At 52.1% G+C, this 17,276-nt stretch overlaps 1 long non-coding RNA gene across 2 annotated transcripts in view; it reads right to left on the minus strand.

Annotated features, from left to right (window-relative positions):
- Window positions 1-4,602, minus strand: part of LOC309626427 — a 45,310-nt gene extending 40,708 nt beyond the window's left edge. The window contains exon 1 of one of the 2 annotated variants that reach the window (XR_014243183.1): window positions 4,396-4,602. This is a non-coding gene — a long non-coding RNA (uncharacterized lncRNA). The remainder of the gene's footprint in view (window positions 1-4,395) is intronic. The other variant, XR_014243184.1, reaches the window with a different exon arrangement.
- Window positions 4,603-17,276: the final 12,674 nt, after the last annotated feature.

Here is a 17,276-nt window from a genome sequence, read left to right on the forward strand (position 1 = left end):
CAGGCAGGCCCCGGTCTTTCTCCGCTCGGCTGGAGGAAGTTGGCACCCTCAGCTGGGTGAGGCATATATCATGGCATTTACCGTGGGTGGCGGCCCCTCTGAATTTCCAGCTGTTCTGAGGGCTAGGGTCGCCTGCCCAAGACACACTGCGGTGGCCCAAATCTGCCCAAGTCCAAGTGGAAATGGAGACCCACCCCTGCCAAAATGTCACCTTCAGGCAGCACAAGTCCCAGGACTGCTCAGTCACCCAAGGGCCAAGTTCCAATCTCAGAGCCTTGCGGGGCCGCCGCTGCCAGGGCAATCGCAAGCAGATTTCAGGGTCTGCAGCCCGCACAGCAAATGCTGGCGGTTAGGCGCCTAAGTAATATTCTTCATTCGTCTTTTTCAAAGTTGATTTATAGCAATCGACAGGTTAAAGCCTCATCTGACTTCATTACTTTTAAAAGCTGTCTATTTCACAACTGTCACTTTTCATCGCTTAACTCAAATAAATACTTGAAGAAATGAATTGGAAGAGACTTTTAGATCATGTTTGTAATCCTTGGTCGCCACGTTAACATTCCTCGTGACCTGACCCTCTGAGTTTCTGCAGACTCCTAATGCCGAAATTTCCTGCGTTTATACCAGAAAACTTCAAGGAAGGTGAGGTGGCCAAAAGTATGGACTAAAAGAAGAAGTGCAGCTGGTGACAAGTCAGCGACCGGGTGCAGCCTCAGGAAAGCTTCCCGGTGGCGGCCAGGGCCCAGGCCGGGCACCCAAAGCCTCTGCGTAAGGGGGCAGCTCTCGGGGCAGGGCGCTCCAGTGGATCGAACTGTTGAAAAGAGGGCCCAGCCTAAACGGCTGCGCGTGTCGCCCGGGTCCCAGAGATCCGGGCGCAGAGCTACGTAGGAGGAAGTTCATGCAGGATGGAAATGCTGTTCATCGTTACTATTTATTAGTACTATTATTTCTAGCATTGTTTCCAAACTGGTCGTGATGGGCCCAACAACCGCAAGTTGAGAGTGGCAGGGTGAAAGGCATTCCCTCCCGGTCGTCTTTGACTTAGAGCTTGTGAGATACCCACGGAAGGCAATTGTGAAAACGAAATCGCATGTGTGGAAGTAGTTCAATAAATGGAAATAGTTTCTTCTTCAATTTCGCTGCCATTTGCCCAATGCTGGGTTTTCCAGGGCTGGTGTTAATCTCTCTCTCTCTCTCTTCCTCTCTCTCACCCACCCACCCACAAGGAACCAGCTCTCAGAAGTAGGTTCAAGAAAGAAAGAAAAGAAAGAAAAACGGGGGGGGGGGGCGGGGACGAAAGGGAAAAATGTAAAGAACGAGAAGGAAAGGAAAGGAAAAAGAAAAACCTATCAAACTGTAAACTACCTAGTTTGGGGACAAACCAATAACGAATGCATTAGATTTTCTTTCCTTTATTTTATCTTAAAAAAAAAAAAAAAAAAAAAAAAAAAGGAGAAAAAGAAAAAAGAAGCGAAGTCTCCCGAGACCGGGGAGAAGGAGCTCTGGGCGACTCCTTCGGCGTGTTTGGGTTCGGCCTTCCACGACCGGACCGAGGCTGACCCCGCGTGCGGTCCCCGGGCCTTGCGGGCCCCGCACCCTCGCACCGGCCCCGCCCGGGTCCCATCGCGAATACGGACTTCACAGATTCCCTGGAGCCAAGGTGCACGGAATGTGCCCCGCCTGGGTCCCGCCGCGTTCCCTGCCGCTGCCAGCTTCCCCGTCGTGGCCTCGGGCCTTCGCCCACCCCGAGAACTGGTCGGCCTAGCGGGTCTGAGGGCTCCCCGACTTTTGACGCCGAGGCGAAAGGAAGCCGGCGTGAACGATGCTCGGTGGCCGCCGCCTCACTGCGGGAACGCGGCCGCGGCGCTCAGCGCCGGACAGCCCGGCGCGCTGCCGTACCCTGGAGCGCCACCTCGCTGCGAAAACTGGAATTACGCGGCCATGCCGCCCAGCCTCCTGCCTAACTTGACCGTCACCAGAGTTTTTCCTTCATCTAAACCTTAAGAGAAGCCGAAACGCGCAGGCCTTCTTCCCACCAATTAAAACCCGTGATCTGTGACCGACATATCCCGTGATGTCTGCACTGGGATAAAGGGCAAATAACAGGAGAAAGAGGAACAAATATATAGGTACAATATCTCCAAGTCTAAATTGTGATGCTGCTTTCATAGAAAAGATAAAATAAATGAGCGATGTCCTCTCGGAGGCCACGGGTTGCCACGGGTTCGGGCCGCCGTGTGTTTCGGGCCACTCAGCTGTGGCCAATGCAGATATCTCCCATGAGGCGGGTGCTTATGAAGTCATCCCTTCCCAATTACGAGTTCCACCGAAATCCACTCATTCTGATCAGACGGACATCAGAGGGGCTGCGCCATGCCAGTCGCCAGCCTACTGGGACTTGTTCCCTGCAGCCCTTGGCTCTGCTGACAAAATAACCACAAAATGCAGCCCCTAACTTGTACACCTGTGGGCCAGTGAAAACAGGAACGGCAAGAGTTACAAATCACACAGCATTTCTCTCTAAGGTGCAACTTTGACCCTATTTTATCCAGTTGGTAACTTAAGAGTTTTGCCCTACTCTTAAGCCCACAAGACTAAAAATATACAGAAAATTTAACTCATATGTGAATTTGTTCAATTTGTTTTCAAAGTGCACTGCCCCAGAGATAGGGTTATAAGTAAAATATTTTCACACACAAAAAAGATTTTTCCTGTTAAAAATAGAGTGTATACCTTATGTTGATAAGATTTGTGTGTTTTCTTTGTTTTCAGGCAGGTACAGAAACTTTTTCTAATTGAGTTTTGACTGCAAGTTTGTTTTTGTTTAAAGGAACTCGGTGGATCCCACATGGAATGATGGCTGAACTGGGAACTATGGGGTGGGGGGAGACTGTGCACGTGGTGGTGTGTAAGCCCCTGCATTTCCCTGCCTGAGCAAACCCAACATAGAGACCCTTTCTCTGAAACTCTGCCCTCCCTGAGTTGGCAGGGTGAGTTCCCAAAGGGCCAGCAGGCAAAGGAGGGAGTACTCCTCACTGAAGATTAGGAGGCTCTCAGAGAGCCCTTGCTCAGAAATTATAGGGCTGCACCAGGAAAATAGCCAGGTTGGCTTGCTGGGTGGTTTGTGCCTTCTCCATCAGGCTAGGAAACATTCCTGAGATACCGTACAGGAAAGAGGCCCCAATTTCTTAGCAGGATTTGAATAAGGATTCCTCACCCCAGACAGCTGAGAAGGGGTGGCCCAGCCCCTGGGAGTCCTGGGGCTTTCTCGCCCAAAGGGATGCTATGCTGGGGGAGAAGGGAGTTGCTGAGACATCCTGGGAACTAAGAGGCAATTCCTGAGAGGTTCCAGGGGTCCACTGAGGGACAGCCATGGGGACCAGGGACAAAACCAGAGAAAAGGAAAGCAGAGAAAATAATATGCTTGAATCGATGTGCCTCTAGTTTTGAGCAGTCTAAATTGGAAAGGTTTTTCTTCTCTCTCTCTCTTTCTCCCTCTCTCCTTCTCTTCCCTCCCTTCATTTCTCTCTCCTCCACCCCCTCCGCTTCTCACATTAAGATTTTCTGGGGTTTGTTTTCTCCACCGAATAATGCCTGGAGATGAAAAATGATTTTTATTGCTATTACACTTCCTACCACAAGATGCAGTGCAAGGCGACAGAGTTTGTATTACAACTATGTCACAATGTTTCACTGATGCAAAACATGTAGCCAGAGGGTGTTGCTAATGACTCCTGGATTAGAGCGAGATTGAGACTGGGAGAAGGAGAAAGAGAGAGAGAGAGAGAGAGAACAAGAGAGAGAGAGAGGAAAGGAGAAGAGAGAGGAATTTCATTAGAAGAGGGGGGGGGGTCACCGTATAATCAAGTCTAATAATCTAATCAGAATATTTTCAGATTTCAAGGTTCTTTCCACGCTTGAGAGTATGAGCTAGAGAGAGAGCAATATCCTTTTAAACACCACAGAGGTTGCCTTTTTTTTTTTTTTTGCATGTTAATAACTATTAATTATGTTTACAGTCAGTTAAGTGAAGAACTCTCCTTTTGGAAAGAATCTAACTTCGGAAAACGCTTAATATCAGATTAAAGGCATTTCCAGGAGCCGCCCCGCTTGGAGGGAGGTGGGGACCCGGTAATCACCCCGGGGTGTGCGGAGCGCCACGCGGCCTGCAGAGGGTCACCGCCCCCGCCCGCGGTCGTGCACACACTTGCACACCTGCCTGGGAACGCCTGCTGGGGCTCAGGGTACGCGCCGGGGCAGCCCAGGCCCAGCCTGGGCCCGGGGATCGGCCTCCGCTCGGTCTTGGCGAAAAGGTCCCTCCGGGCTCCGAACTCCCCGGCGCCCTCCCGCGGGACCAGCTCTATTTAGGGAAGCGGGAGGTTTCGCGGTTCCTACCGTGGCCCGGGCCGGTCCCACCGCCCTGCAGTCCGCTTCTGCCCCCCGGGGCACAGCGAGAAGGGCATCCCCCTCAGGGCCGGGGCCCTTTGAACCCGGGAGCCCTGGGCTCCCAGCCCGCCGCGCGGAGCTCGCTCGGGGCCCGGCTGCGGAGCGGAGTGTGGGTGGCGGGTGGGGTGGAAGGGGAGTGGGGGAGGCGGAGGGGGGCGGGGGCGGGGGCGGGAGCCGGGCGTTAAGCCTGGAAGCTTGGCTGTTTACCCAAACGATTTTCCTTTCAGGCCCGAGACACCAATGAGACAAGATCAAGCTCCCCTCTTCGCTGTGTGCTTGTGTGTGTCGCCTCCTCCAAGCGGGGCTTTGTGAATGGGGGCTCCGGGACGCCGGCTGGGAGGGATCAGAGGCCGACCCGGGCGCCAGCGCCTCCTCTCGGGGGCTGGGAGAAGCCAGGCGGAGGGCGCGGGGTCTGAGCGCACCGAAGGGCGCCCCAGACGCACAGCGGTCCCGACCGAGGGAAACGAGCGACAGGGACACAGGCCGCGGAGAGCTAAGGGCTGCATCCCCAAAAGCCGAGCCGGGAGACGCCTGGTCCCGTGTGGGAGGGGGAGGGGGGAGAGAATAATATGAATCACATCCTCCTTCCAGTCCCTTAATTTCTGATCCTTCCAAAGCTTAAATCAGCTCCTTGGGCCACTGATTTCTTCCCGACTCCCTCGCTCGAGATCTATTAGCTGTAAATTAGGCCAAGGTTTTGGTGATTACAGTACAACGCAGGCCGCGTAACACGCGCCGCTGGGCCTGCGCCTGGGTCCCTCCTCGCTCCGAAACACGATTAGAAAGCAAGAGGGGATGGATGGTCTGTATTGACAAGACATTTGTCCTTTTAAAAGGGGTCCATATCCAAGAATATCTATCAGCCTAAGGGGAGTGGGGAGGAGGGAAGGGACGATGATGGGGGCAAAGTCCCAGCCCCAGCGCTGCAGGTGATCGCCGTCCTGGGCGTGGCTCCTGCTGAGGCTCCAGGGGCTGTCCGGGACCGAAACGTCGTTTGCAAAACAATAACAACAATATTAGGAGTATTACTGATAATAAGAAGAATCTGGAAGGCGGGGTGATATTTATTCGAGGTCTTAAGATAAAATCCGGCCTCAAGGCGTCGTATGTATATTTGGTGGCCTGTCTCTGACAACTTATTCCCCTCGGCCTAGGCCGATTAAAGGCTTACCCAAGAACTTGTTTCTGGAAGAAAAAGGTGTCATTCCGATGCTTCTGACCCAGCTACTATTGCTCCCCCTGTCTCGGCCTGCCCCTGCTCCTCCCAAACCGCACACTGAAGGGTCTTTTCTTTTTTCTTGTTTGCTTTTAAAAAACAAACCACCACCCCCTTTCCCAGGAAGTTCTTATTTAACAGAAATTCCCTTCCCTTGGTGCTGACCGGGGCAGGGCGTATTAGAAACCTGCTAACACTTGCTTCAGGCCTCAGTGTCTTCCGTTCACGGTGGTCCAGGCCTGAACAAACACGCTGGGGGAGGAAGGGCAGGGGCCTCGGGTTTTCTCCCAGTATGTTGGGGGTGGAGGGCTGTGCCTTTGGGGCTTAGAGGGGGCAGAAGCAGCTGGTGGACACCTAGGCACGAGTTGGGGGCTTGGGGACCGCAGCTATGCTGTGGTTGATCCCGGATCAACGTGTAGGAGAGAGGAGATGCTCACGGAGGAAACCGGACGTGCCTCATAATAATAAGAACCACAGCTAACATTTATTGAGTGCTTACTATGTACCAGACATCGTGTCCATCCCCCCAGGGAGGCCTACCCTTGGCCGAGGATACACCATGGTGGCCAAGGGTAGGCCTCAGAGCAGGGAAGACGGGAGGGAGCAGGCAGGTAGCCAGGTAGGTGGGATCCCATGGCTGAGGATAGAGGTTTCTGCCCCGCAATGCGTTTTCTGCCCGGTGAGGAGGGGGCGCTGCGGGCAGCCAGGAGCCGGGTCATGGCATCCTTCCTCCCTGTCTGTGGTCCTTTTCCCACATCCGGCCTGCCCCGCGTGGCCACGCACGGTGTGGGCCCCAAATCTCTGGCCGGGGAAAAGGAAGACCAACAGTTTCAGTGATGTGCTCATTTCTTCCCGCTGGAACTCTGGAGGCAAGTCGACTGGGCCGTGAGGACGGCGAAGGCCAGGCGAGGGTCAGGGCGAGTGCTGGGCGCGCCGAGACCAGGCCCACAGCCAAGCCCGAGGCCCCGTGTTCCGCGCCTCCTCCGCCCTCCCAGGCCCAGGGCGCGGCGGCGCTGCTCCAGGAGAGGTGCGCCTCCCTCTCGGGGCCGGGGACACTGCACCGGCTCCGGGGCCTCCGCAGTCCTCGCGGCCCGGTGCGGGCCCCAGGGCAGGAGCGGGGCGCAGGCCGTGCCGCCCCCTGGCCGCGCTCGGGCTGCTCTCCACGCCCCACCCCGCAGGGGTGCTCCAGCCTCCGCTCCGAGGCCTCTCCGGGAACCGGACTTTGGCGCCATGCATGGCCTCTCCCTCCCATCCCCCTAAAACAGGGGCTGAGACTCGCCGATGACCCCGTGCCGTGCCCCGCGAGGGTGGAAAAAAGCAGGCGCTGCTCTCTGTCTGGAGACAAAAGGCCTCCGCGCTCAGGCTCCTTCGGGCTCAGCCGCTGCGCGTTTCGCACCCGCCTCCACCTATGCAGAGCATTCGGGAGCAGGTGGAAGTGTCGTGGTAGGGGTGGCTCGTAGTAGAGGGCCTTGATTGATCCCAGAAATTGAACACCTCCGAGTCCAAGGGCATAGGCACGACCCGGGTATCTGCCCTAGCCCACCCCGCCAGCCCCCATCCAGCCATCCTCCTATAAAGGGGCTCCCTCGTCGCTGTTTTTTTGCTTCTGGTCTCATTGCAAATCACCTGGCAGCTCGGAAATGCTCGCTCCTGATATCGACCTGCAGAGGTTATTTCTTTCCCTAAAAACGACTCTGGCTTTCCTTCTTCTACTACGCGCCCAAAGGAGAATTCACTGGTCTTCACATTAAGAAAGAAAAAAAAAATCTTAAAACTCTCCCTGGGTGAGAGAAGTGGTGGGCCGCGCGGAGTTTCCTGTCTCCCCACGCTGACTCCCCGCCGCACCTGGAAAGCTAGTCCTGCGAAGAAGAAATAGCCTTATCCTTCAGTCTATCATTTCGGTATTACAAATAACAACCGTGGAGCGAGAAATACCCCCGGCCTAAGAATACTGACAGATGATAGTAGCGATATTCATAATCGATCCTTTAATAGGCAGACGTCATAAATCATGTTCAATTCCTTGACAGAACAGTACTTTACTTAATAATATAATTAAGATTAAAACTCCAGAGGTATTGGAGGCAGCAGGTATTGATAGCTTCAAAAATTGCGTTCTGGATATGATGGTGGAAGGGGAAAAGACCTTTGGAATATATAAACCCCCTTCCCAAAAGGTGGGGTTTTCAGGGTGCTCCTGTCTCGGGAGCCCTTTTGACCTTTTCGGCCCCCCACTCCCAACATACACCTTTTTTCCCCATCAGTAATTCCCATCTCTGATTAGGTGAGCTAGGAGTAGACCAGCTCTTTCTTAGAAATGGTATGGAAGAGAATAAGGAGAAATAGGTCTTGGCTTGGGTGAATGTCCCGGGTTTAGGAATCCTTTAAAAACCCATTCCTTCAGCCTTGAATCTGGAGAGAAAAAAATGTTTAGGAGACCTAGGAAATGAAGTTTTTTGGCTCTTTCAATACAATTAATTTCCTCAACAATGTTTTCAAAATTACATATAAATCACTGAACATATGCAGGTACCCCATCCACTCAATTTCTGCAATTTAACTACCCGTGAGCCTTTCCAGCACTGCTTTGCAGTCAGAATCATGGACCTCAGGATGAAAACCAACACTTCACTTGAAAAGTAAAACCAGAGGGACAGGGTCCTGTGCAGGGGTGATGGTCTGCTCAGTGCTTCATGAGTAGAGCTGATTGTAAGTGCGGCTAAAATTATTTCAAAGAACAGAATATTAATCAAATCAATCAGAGCTGACAAATGAGAAATATTTGAAAGTCAGGGGTAATTTACAACTTTGTTATTAGTTAAGAATCGCCTGCCTTGTAACAGTAATTAATAACACTTAGAGAGGAACGATTTGGAAATCCCCCTCCCATGCTTTTTATTTTCCTCTGTCTCTTGAGGAAGGAAAGAAAGGAAGCAAATGAGTGATCAGTAGAAACAGGAAAAACACTGAGTCGTTTGTGGGGAGAACAAAACTGGAAAATATAAAAGAAAGGAAAAAAAATTAGCCTCATGGGAGGCCATCAGGAAATAAAGAAAATATAGGAGGAGGGGTAGTAAATCAGAAAATGAATTCTGTAACCATACCCCATGAGCAGGCTGGCTAAAGGTTGAATTTCAAATGGCCCAGAAACCCCATCAAAATGAACAGTGCTGCTAAAAAATCTTGAAAGTAGCTCAGCTCTGAATCAAGGCAGAGCTCAGGGCATTGTCTGTTTTGTTGTTGTTAACAATGTATTTCTTTATAGCCCAGGAGCAGACGTGTGCAGGCTCTTTCCCAAATTCCATCCCTGGAGACCGGACTGGCTTTCATGTTTCTGGTGTTAACTCTCCTCTTGGTCACAGACAATCCCCTCCCCCCAGCCTTACATTGATTATTAGATTGTCTCAGCCCCACCTAAACAGCACACCAAAATAATGACGTTGAAAAACTATAAATCATTTCAGCGTCTGAGCTTGGAAAACCACTTCAGTCAACAGGCTTGCTGTGAAAAGGTAAAGAAATCCCCAGCCTTCTGTTCACTGAGGAAAAGCTGCTACTTCCTCGAACTTTTATTTGTTAGATGGGGGAATTTTTTAGATTAGTTAAAAAAGGATGGAGGGGAAAAAATAACTTTGGCAAACTTTATCTGGTCTTTATTATAAGCCCCAGTCTTGTCTCCTTGAGCTCAGGCTGGGTCTACACAACGTAGCTAGAGATTGAGATTTATTGGTCTCTAAATGAAAAGATTCATTTGATATAAGAGGTTAACTCAAAGTTCCTATACTGTGACTAGCTTCGGCAAACGCCTCTGTCAAGTCAGCACAAAAGCAGTTTAAAAAAATCTTAAAAACACACAGAGATATAGACACACAAACACACTCGCCCACTTAAGCTGCAAATGCAATTCTCTTTTCTTTGTTGTTTCTTCTGTCATTACAAACCTCCAGCTTCACTCTAGGTGGCTGGGATGGTTGGCTCCCCCCATGCACATGCAGCTGAACTTTGCCATTTTGTATCTTTTGCTTTTACTAGCAGTGAATGAAAGGATAAGGGGAGGGGGGGAGAGAAAGTAAAAGAGGAGAAGTGAACTAATTCAAATAAAGCAGAATACTTTGTAAATGAAGTGCATGGAGGAGAGAGAGAGAGGTGAATGGAGGAAAGTGGCTCTAGAATAAAAATAGACAAACTGTTTGAAAATTGATGAAACGGGTTTTCAGTGATTAGAGTCTATGAACCCAGTAGGAACCTGGCAGAATGTAAGGTTGTGAAGAAGGGTCCAGGAGAGAGAGAGAATATACCAGAGACTTTGAGAGGGGAGCAGGGAGGTGACACAGCGAGGACCTGAGATCCTGGGCTAGAAGCAAACTATGGACATGCTAATGAAGGAAAATTAACCTTCGGGTTGGGTCTGTGACATGGGCCCTCCGGTGAATGCCTGACCCAGGGGCTGCAAGCCGCTTCACTCTGCACCAGCGAAATGAGATAATCGCCCTGAAACTCACCAGCCTTGGTGCACACAGGCTCCGAAACACTGCTGTGGAGAGTGCAGAGTAGCTAGCAGCTCTTCCAAAGAAAAGGAAAACAGATGAGAAGCAACCAGAAGCACAACCAGGCACAGAAAGCAAACCCATAGACCCTGGGCGCATTTGCTTAACTCCCAAGCCCCTCCAGGCTGGCACGTTAAAGACAGGATCAGGGCCTGCAAAATAAAAAATATTTTCATCTCTCTTGCTCCAGTCTGTCACCAAATGCCCCGGATAACTGGGCGTTGGTGAGGCAACACAAGGGATAAATGGATTTTATCTCCAGGAACGTGGTCACTGGGCCAGGGGATTATTGCTTAGGCAAAGAAAATATATGGGGGGGGGGATAAAGAACAGAGAGAGGTTGAAGAGGACAGTCACAAAAACAAACAAGCAGAAAAGAAATTTGAAGGGAAATTTTTAAAGTGGAGTGGCTGTGGTTACACATCACAGACACTGAGACATTAAAACACACACACACACACACACACAGGGATTTTATTAAACAAACAAGCCAACAACCAAACGCACATCAAAAACACATTGGCCCCTGCTGTCATAGGGAAAGGGGATTTGAAATGATTGTGGGGTTCTGGTAGGGACCCTTCTGGCCTTTGTTGCAGTTCTCTCTCTCTCTGTCTCTCTCAGGGTTTTCCAGAAACCCTGAAGTCCCGGATGGAGAAGGGGCCTCCCAGAAGCTGCACAGGGAGGACTCCCTGTTGGAGGCGAAGGGGTCGTGTTTCCAAGTAGAGACATCAACAAACCGCAATCTTAGTGACAGTGACAGCGCAAAATTATGTTTAATGTTGCAAGGGGGAAAGGGGAAATATAAAATTAGCAGAGAAAATGTTTCCCAGACCTTCCTTACAATTAGGGCCACAGCATAGGGATGGATGGGCACAAGACGGGGTGGAAACTCGAGGACCAGAACCTGCAAGGCCACAGCACTGGTGGAGGCAAAGTTCCTTCCCACCCGGGAGTCCTCATCCCCTGGGAGGAAAAGGAAGGCTTCTGGAGAGAGGCTAATGACATTCCGCCCAATCACTTCACTCGGTTCAGAACCTTTCTTTTGGAGAAGAGAAGAGGTTCTGGATGTTCTAACGTGGTGGAGATGACAGTTCAATGACTGGCCTGCTCAGTCCCAAAGCCACAGGGTATTAAAATCAGTGATGAAGCTGGTGAAAGGTCAACCCAGCCTGGAAAATGGAGAAGGAAGTGGGGAGACAGATATGAGACCTCAGACCCCTCCCCCTCATTTTGAAAACCTGGGTGTCTATAGGGAGAAGATGCTGAGGGGAAGTAAGAATTATGTAATAAATTAGCAAGCCCCTCTTTGGAACTTGCTAGCAACCCTGCCTCAGCGGCCCAGTACAGGTGAGCTGGACCCCACCGCTTTCTCGTGATGCTCTGTGTCTCCATAGGCGCCCCCCTGCCAGCTCCTGCTCAGGCCAAAGACAGGCAGACTGCCACTAGGCAGTCAAGGGGATTGGCCCAGAGAGAGTCAGGGAGGTGGCAACGGTGACATTTTCAAGGAGGAAGCAGTTTCTGTTCAATGCAGATTATTTCCTAAACTGCTTATTGAAAGAGACAGAGATGAGAGAAAGCGGGGGTGGGGGGGTGGGGGGGATGGAGAATGAATCCCCGATTCTCGTCCTGTTGTGGTTATAAAGAATTTAATTTTGCCTTTGTCTGGAAACCACTGTATTACTGTGGTTATTAAACAACCTGGCTTCCCTTCTTACTGTCAGGCAAGGAGAGGAGGGATGAGAGAGAGGGTGAATGGAAAATTCCTTTTCAAATAATACAAATTAAAAGTAAATGTATTTTTAAAAACTAAATCGGGCTGATAAAGGCAGGAGATGAGAAATTGCAGTAAGAGAGAGAAATGGGGGAAAAACATAGAAAATAGTATGATTTTTTAAAAGACTAATCTGTGCAGAATTATCAGGAAAAACAACCCGGGGTGGAAAAAAGCCACTGCCATTTCTTATGTGGTAGCTCCACGACCTTAGGAAAAATGGGGAAGCAGCTCTACGTTGGGGTTGTAGTTTCACACTTTGATTTTAGCAACAAGTATCAAAAGATCTAAACTAATTGACTGTAGAGTTCCTTGGCCCTTCTCCAAAGAGCAATATAGATTTAATTGTATGTTGTTTAAAACTCCATTTCTCGAACAGTGTGAAACATGTAATAAAAGTCATAAACCGTATCGGAGATTTCCCCCCCGCCCCCGACACACACACACACACACACAAGCATAAATACCCAAATGACACTTGGAGATCTTAGCTAATACTTTTAATGGGTTTGAAAAAAAAAAAAAAAAAGGCATCTGAGAGGGGTAGCCACATAATAAAATCTAAACTGTTAATCCATTCTAACTCATTCAAACAGAACCTGCGGTTGCAGGTAGGATGTTTTGCAGAGAAGGGGTTGGGGTGAGGAGACCCCACGTCAGACCTCTGATTTGTTCAAACTTGGTCCAACTAAACTACACTCCCTTAAAGCAAAACAAGTTGTGGCCTTCCAGAAGACGGAGCTGAAAGTTGCAACCGAACTGCCTGGCCCGAGCTCTCCTCTCGCTCACCCAGGCTGGGAAGCCAGTTGGCGGCTGTGACTCTCCGCAGGCCTCGGCCCGGCTTCCCCGAGGGAGACAGCGGGGCTGGAGGCGGGTAGGAGCGCTCCAAAGCGGCATGGCCAAGTGCCCCCCCCCGGCCCCTCCCTGGTAGCCTCACCCCCCCATTGTCCACCGTTATCCCCGACCCCCAGCGGCTGTTCGGGTCTAAAAGCAGCCCCGGCGCTCCCCTTCACGGCCCGGGGCATCTCTGAGAAGGGAAGAGTCCCAGCCACGCCTGTGATGTGGTCCGGGATCAGCCGCAGCCGCCAAGTTCGCGGCCGCCATCAAGCCGGCGGCTGCGCGCGTTGCTGGCCGTGCCCTGCCGTGGCCACGCGGGCCGACTGCAGGCGGAGATCTGTAAAAAATCCACGTGAGCCACCCCCTCCTCCTGCCGCCCGCGGCCCCTGACACCGCTGCATTGAAGCCGGCCCGGAGGTCCCCGAGGTCTCCGAGTGTGACAGTACTCAGCATAGCGGGTAGATGGCACAATTTTCTAACATTTAGAGAGAGGAACCCACGCTGGGAGCAATAAGTCCATTTAAAAGCCCTTTATTTAAAAGGAACAAAGATAACTGACAAGCGAAGTACAGAGACATCTCAATGAAATTTCCAAAGAAGAAAGAAATCAGAGGCCAAAGCAAATGCGAACTGGGCTTGATGGAACAGGCCAGCACTTTCCTCCCCCTCGCAAAGAAAGATAAAAGACAAAAAGAAAGAGGTGGTGGTCACTGGGGTTTGTACGCGTTAATAATCACAGTCCGCACCAAATTCTATAAAATCCACAGCCACAGAAACTTTAAAATGGCCGGTGGGCCCTGCCAGGGCAGGTGGGAGAGAGGCCAGATCTGTTTAGGGGAAGAGACTTGGAAGTTTTGCCCTCTGCCTTGGGGGCTACACCCTAACCTTGGCAAATAGCAGCCTCTGGTTTGGTTTGGCCGGGTCCGGGGAGCATGGAGAATGTGGGCACTAGAGGCACCCACTCTGGACACACTTGGCGCCCTCGGAGGGCCTGGGGGCCGAGGCCTCTGTCCTCGAGCCGTCTCACCTAGAATGCTGCCCAGGGATGGGCTGGGGGCCCAGCGAGGATCCCACGACCTAAGATTTGGTCAAAGCCTGAGTGCTCAAGAGCCCACTCTCAGGAACAATTGCTACCCCTTAAAAACCAAGAGGAGCGCGAAGGCGCCCACTGATGTGAGTCGGCAACACCAAGACAGCCCACGCTTCGTCGTGTGCTCTAATATTGCTATCACCCACTCCCCACGTCCAAACCTGCAAGCCAGGTCCCCCACTCGCCAGAAGAGGAGACCCGCAGGCCGAGAGGAGGCAGAGGAGGGGGCGAGAGGCCAGGAGAGGGGCGGTGCTCCTCTGGTCCTCGGGCCGTCGCTGGCCCCGGGCAACCCTGGCCCACCAGGCGGGTGGCGGAAGGGGTGAGGTGGCTAACGCCCGCAGGGGGTCAAATGATTGTATTTGGGTGGGTGCTCAACGACATATTTGCTGAGTAAACCTCCCTTGCTGTGCTGAAGGCGAATCCCCGTTGATAAATCCATCATTACCGTTCGGATTCAGGGAGGCAGCCGCGCCACTAAATTCATCTTACATTTGTAGCGCTTTAATAGACATTTATTAAATGCTTTTAGAGAGAGGCATGGGGCGCGTGATTACATCCTAGTTATAGACAGAACATAAAGACCTACGTTAACACCCATTTGCAGGAAGGAAGGAAGAGGTGGGGAGGGGGCTAGTAAGGCAGAGGGATGGAGCTAGGAGAGATGGGGCGGTCGGGGGCACAGAGCCTGGGCGTTATTAGCCAGGGCTGCCTGGCGGGGAGCAAGGCGGGAGCCGCGGGAAGTCTCCGACTGCTGCGGAGAGGAGAAGTCCTGGCTCGCCTCGCAGTTCCCTGGGCTTCCCCTTTCCCTGCACCCCACCCCCCCTTCCGCGTGGGGGGCTCCTATTCTCTGCCACAGCACAAGGGATATTCGTGCTGCCTCCGCTGATCCTTTTCGGTCCCCACCTCCCAACTCCTCTTTTACTTTATTTCAGCCCTCTCCAACTGAGACTCTTTGGAGCAAACTAGGGAGAGAGGGAAGGGAAGCCCCCGCACTTCAGGACCCCGCGAGCTCCTCTCCCCCACCCACCCCCAAACCAGTTAACCAGAGAGCTGAGCCAGGCCTCCCTCAACACAAAGCAGACAGACGCTTTGGCCTCGGGGTGGGATAGTCCCGCTCGCTCCAAGGGTTCTTTGGCCCGACACGCTCTGCTTGTGGATCCCTCCTCCGCCCGGCGCCAGGAGGGAGCAAGCCACCTTTGCACCTCCGACGATCATCCTGCCTGGGGACCTGCCCTAGGCTAGCCCCGCGCCCCTTGACGACCTCAACCTCAGGGAGCTGGGCCTGCGGGAATGCCTGGGCCTACAAAGGGCCTAACCCCTTCCTGAGCACCCCAGGGCCTCACCTAAAGGCCCAGTCCCCGGGCTCCGTCAGTTCTTCGCAGGTCCTCGCCGCGCCCTCGCTCCCCGGGGACGCAGTCACCAACCCCGGCCGGGGACAGCCTGAGTCAGGACTCCGGGCCCTCTCTGGCTCCTGGTAAGGAACACTTCCGCTATCTCAAAGTTGCCGTAAGAAAATAAATACAAGTGACACTGTGCTGGGCCAAAGCTCATTAGTTCGTTGTCCAGGCCTAATAAAGAAACAGAGGCGCAAATTATAGAGTTCAGCTTCAACACACGCTCTGTCACCCGATATCAGCGGACGGCGAGCCTGATTCCAATTGCTCCGAACTTGCTGCGTAGTTCGCCCCCCACCCCCTCCTCGCGAGCAGGAGGTTGGGTGGAAAAATATAGTTCCAAAGGGGGTAATGATCAAGCTTTTCCTCTCGGAAGCCTGCGCCACTTCATTTCCCATCAGTAATCCCAATAAAATTAACGTCGTGGCTGCAATTGAAAAGAGGAGGGCCCGCGACACTCCTGAAATAACACCCTCTCCCCCAGCAAAAGGTAAAAAGCAAAACGGCCCTTTGTTCAGCTAATTAACGAAGGCCCAACTCCGAAAGCAGATGTGTTTGCTTAGCTAATCACAAGCATGTTTCTTTCAAGGAACGTCATTTAGAAGGGGCTGCTCCGGGGGATGGGAAAGGGGGACACAGCACCCACCCCCTTCGCCAGGCCCTCTCTGCCTCAGGGGTCTCTCACCCCAGACTAAGATCCACAGGCTAAATCCGGGTAGCCCATCTCTTACACCTCTCTCTCCCTTGGTCCTACCCCAGAGGCCCACTAGGCACCTAGGCGCTTGCTCGAATGCCAAGCCTGCAAGACGCAAGGGGGTGGGGGGATGAAAAGTTTTAATGACACAGATGCCATATTAAATGAGGCAGTTTTACAATTCACTTTGAATAAGACGCTAACTTATTACAAGTGTGTTATCAGAAGGACGATAAGATTTATAACTCCAAGAGTCAGCTTTTTCGCCTTAATGACAGTGGATGTTAAGGAGAGGAAATCTGTTCTCTATTAGAAGAGATGAGAGTCCCTTCCCTGTTTTCGGGCATTTACAGATGCGTCCAAGAGGGCAGATACCAAGTCCCTTTGTGTCTCCTTATGAAAAATTCTCTTTCCCCTTTGGCTATGAAACCGGGTCCCCTGCCTGGGTTAGCACCTAGCTCAGTTTTTGAGCGTGAGTTTGAGAGAGGGGGAAAAAAAAGAGAGAGAGAGAAGGGAAGGGAGATAGAAGTGGGGATGGAAATGGAGGGGGTGGGGGCCGTTCTCAGCCCTCCAGTTCACGCAGTAAAACTATTTCCACGTCTTTCTTTGCCTTACAAAAGATAGCTTTCCCCTAAACCAACAGAGTAAGCAAACTTTAAAAAACTGGGGTCCTATTACAAACCAACGCCCAGCACTAACTGCTTTAAAATTACTGCATAATTAGATTTAGTTGAATTTCACCATTAATTAGGCAGCCGCACTGCAGGGAGCCTTTGAAATCTGAGAAAATGGGAAAAATCATCTGAAGCACGTTTTTTAAACCTAACTTCAATAAATCTTGACGCGGCCCAGAATTCAGAGTACCTCACTCCCCTCCCAGGCGGCTGAGGGTAAGGGTCTCCAGGCCTGGGCTGGAGTTGCAGCTGGACGTAAGGGGCGATTCCCCCGTCGGCTGAAGGCTCAGCCCGGGCCAAGCCACTGTCTCTCCAGAGGCTCTCAGAAGACCCTCTCTGGGCGGCCAGGTCTGTCCCACGGCCGACCTCGCCTCCTCTCAAACCTATTAGATAAAGGGGATACCCCGCTGTGAAGTGCTCCTGTCAGGGGCGCCGTCTACGCCGGCTCACACATTTCTAGCGCCTGCGACCGCCCGCCCGGAACCAGCCCTCGGCCCCTGCGCACCCCCAGTCAGCCCTCCGCCCAGAAAGCCAGCTTTCCTCTAAGTTTGCCATGCAAGCAGCAAGTTGTGCCCACGTCCGGCGGGGATCGCAGCCCGGTCCC

This window comes from Balaenoptera borealis (genome assembly GCF_965194805.1).
Source record: "Balaenoptera borealis genome assembly, chromosome: 3".
In the NCBI taxonomy this organism is placed as follows: Eukaryota; Metazoa; Chordata; class Mammalia; order Artiodactyla; family Balaenopteridae; genus Balaenoptera; species Balaenoptera borealis.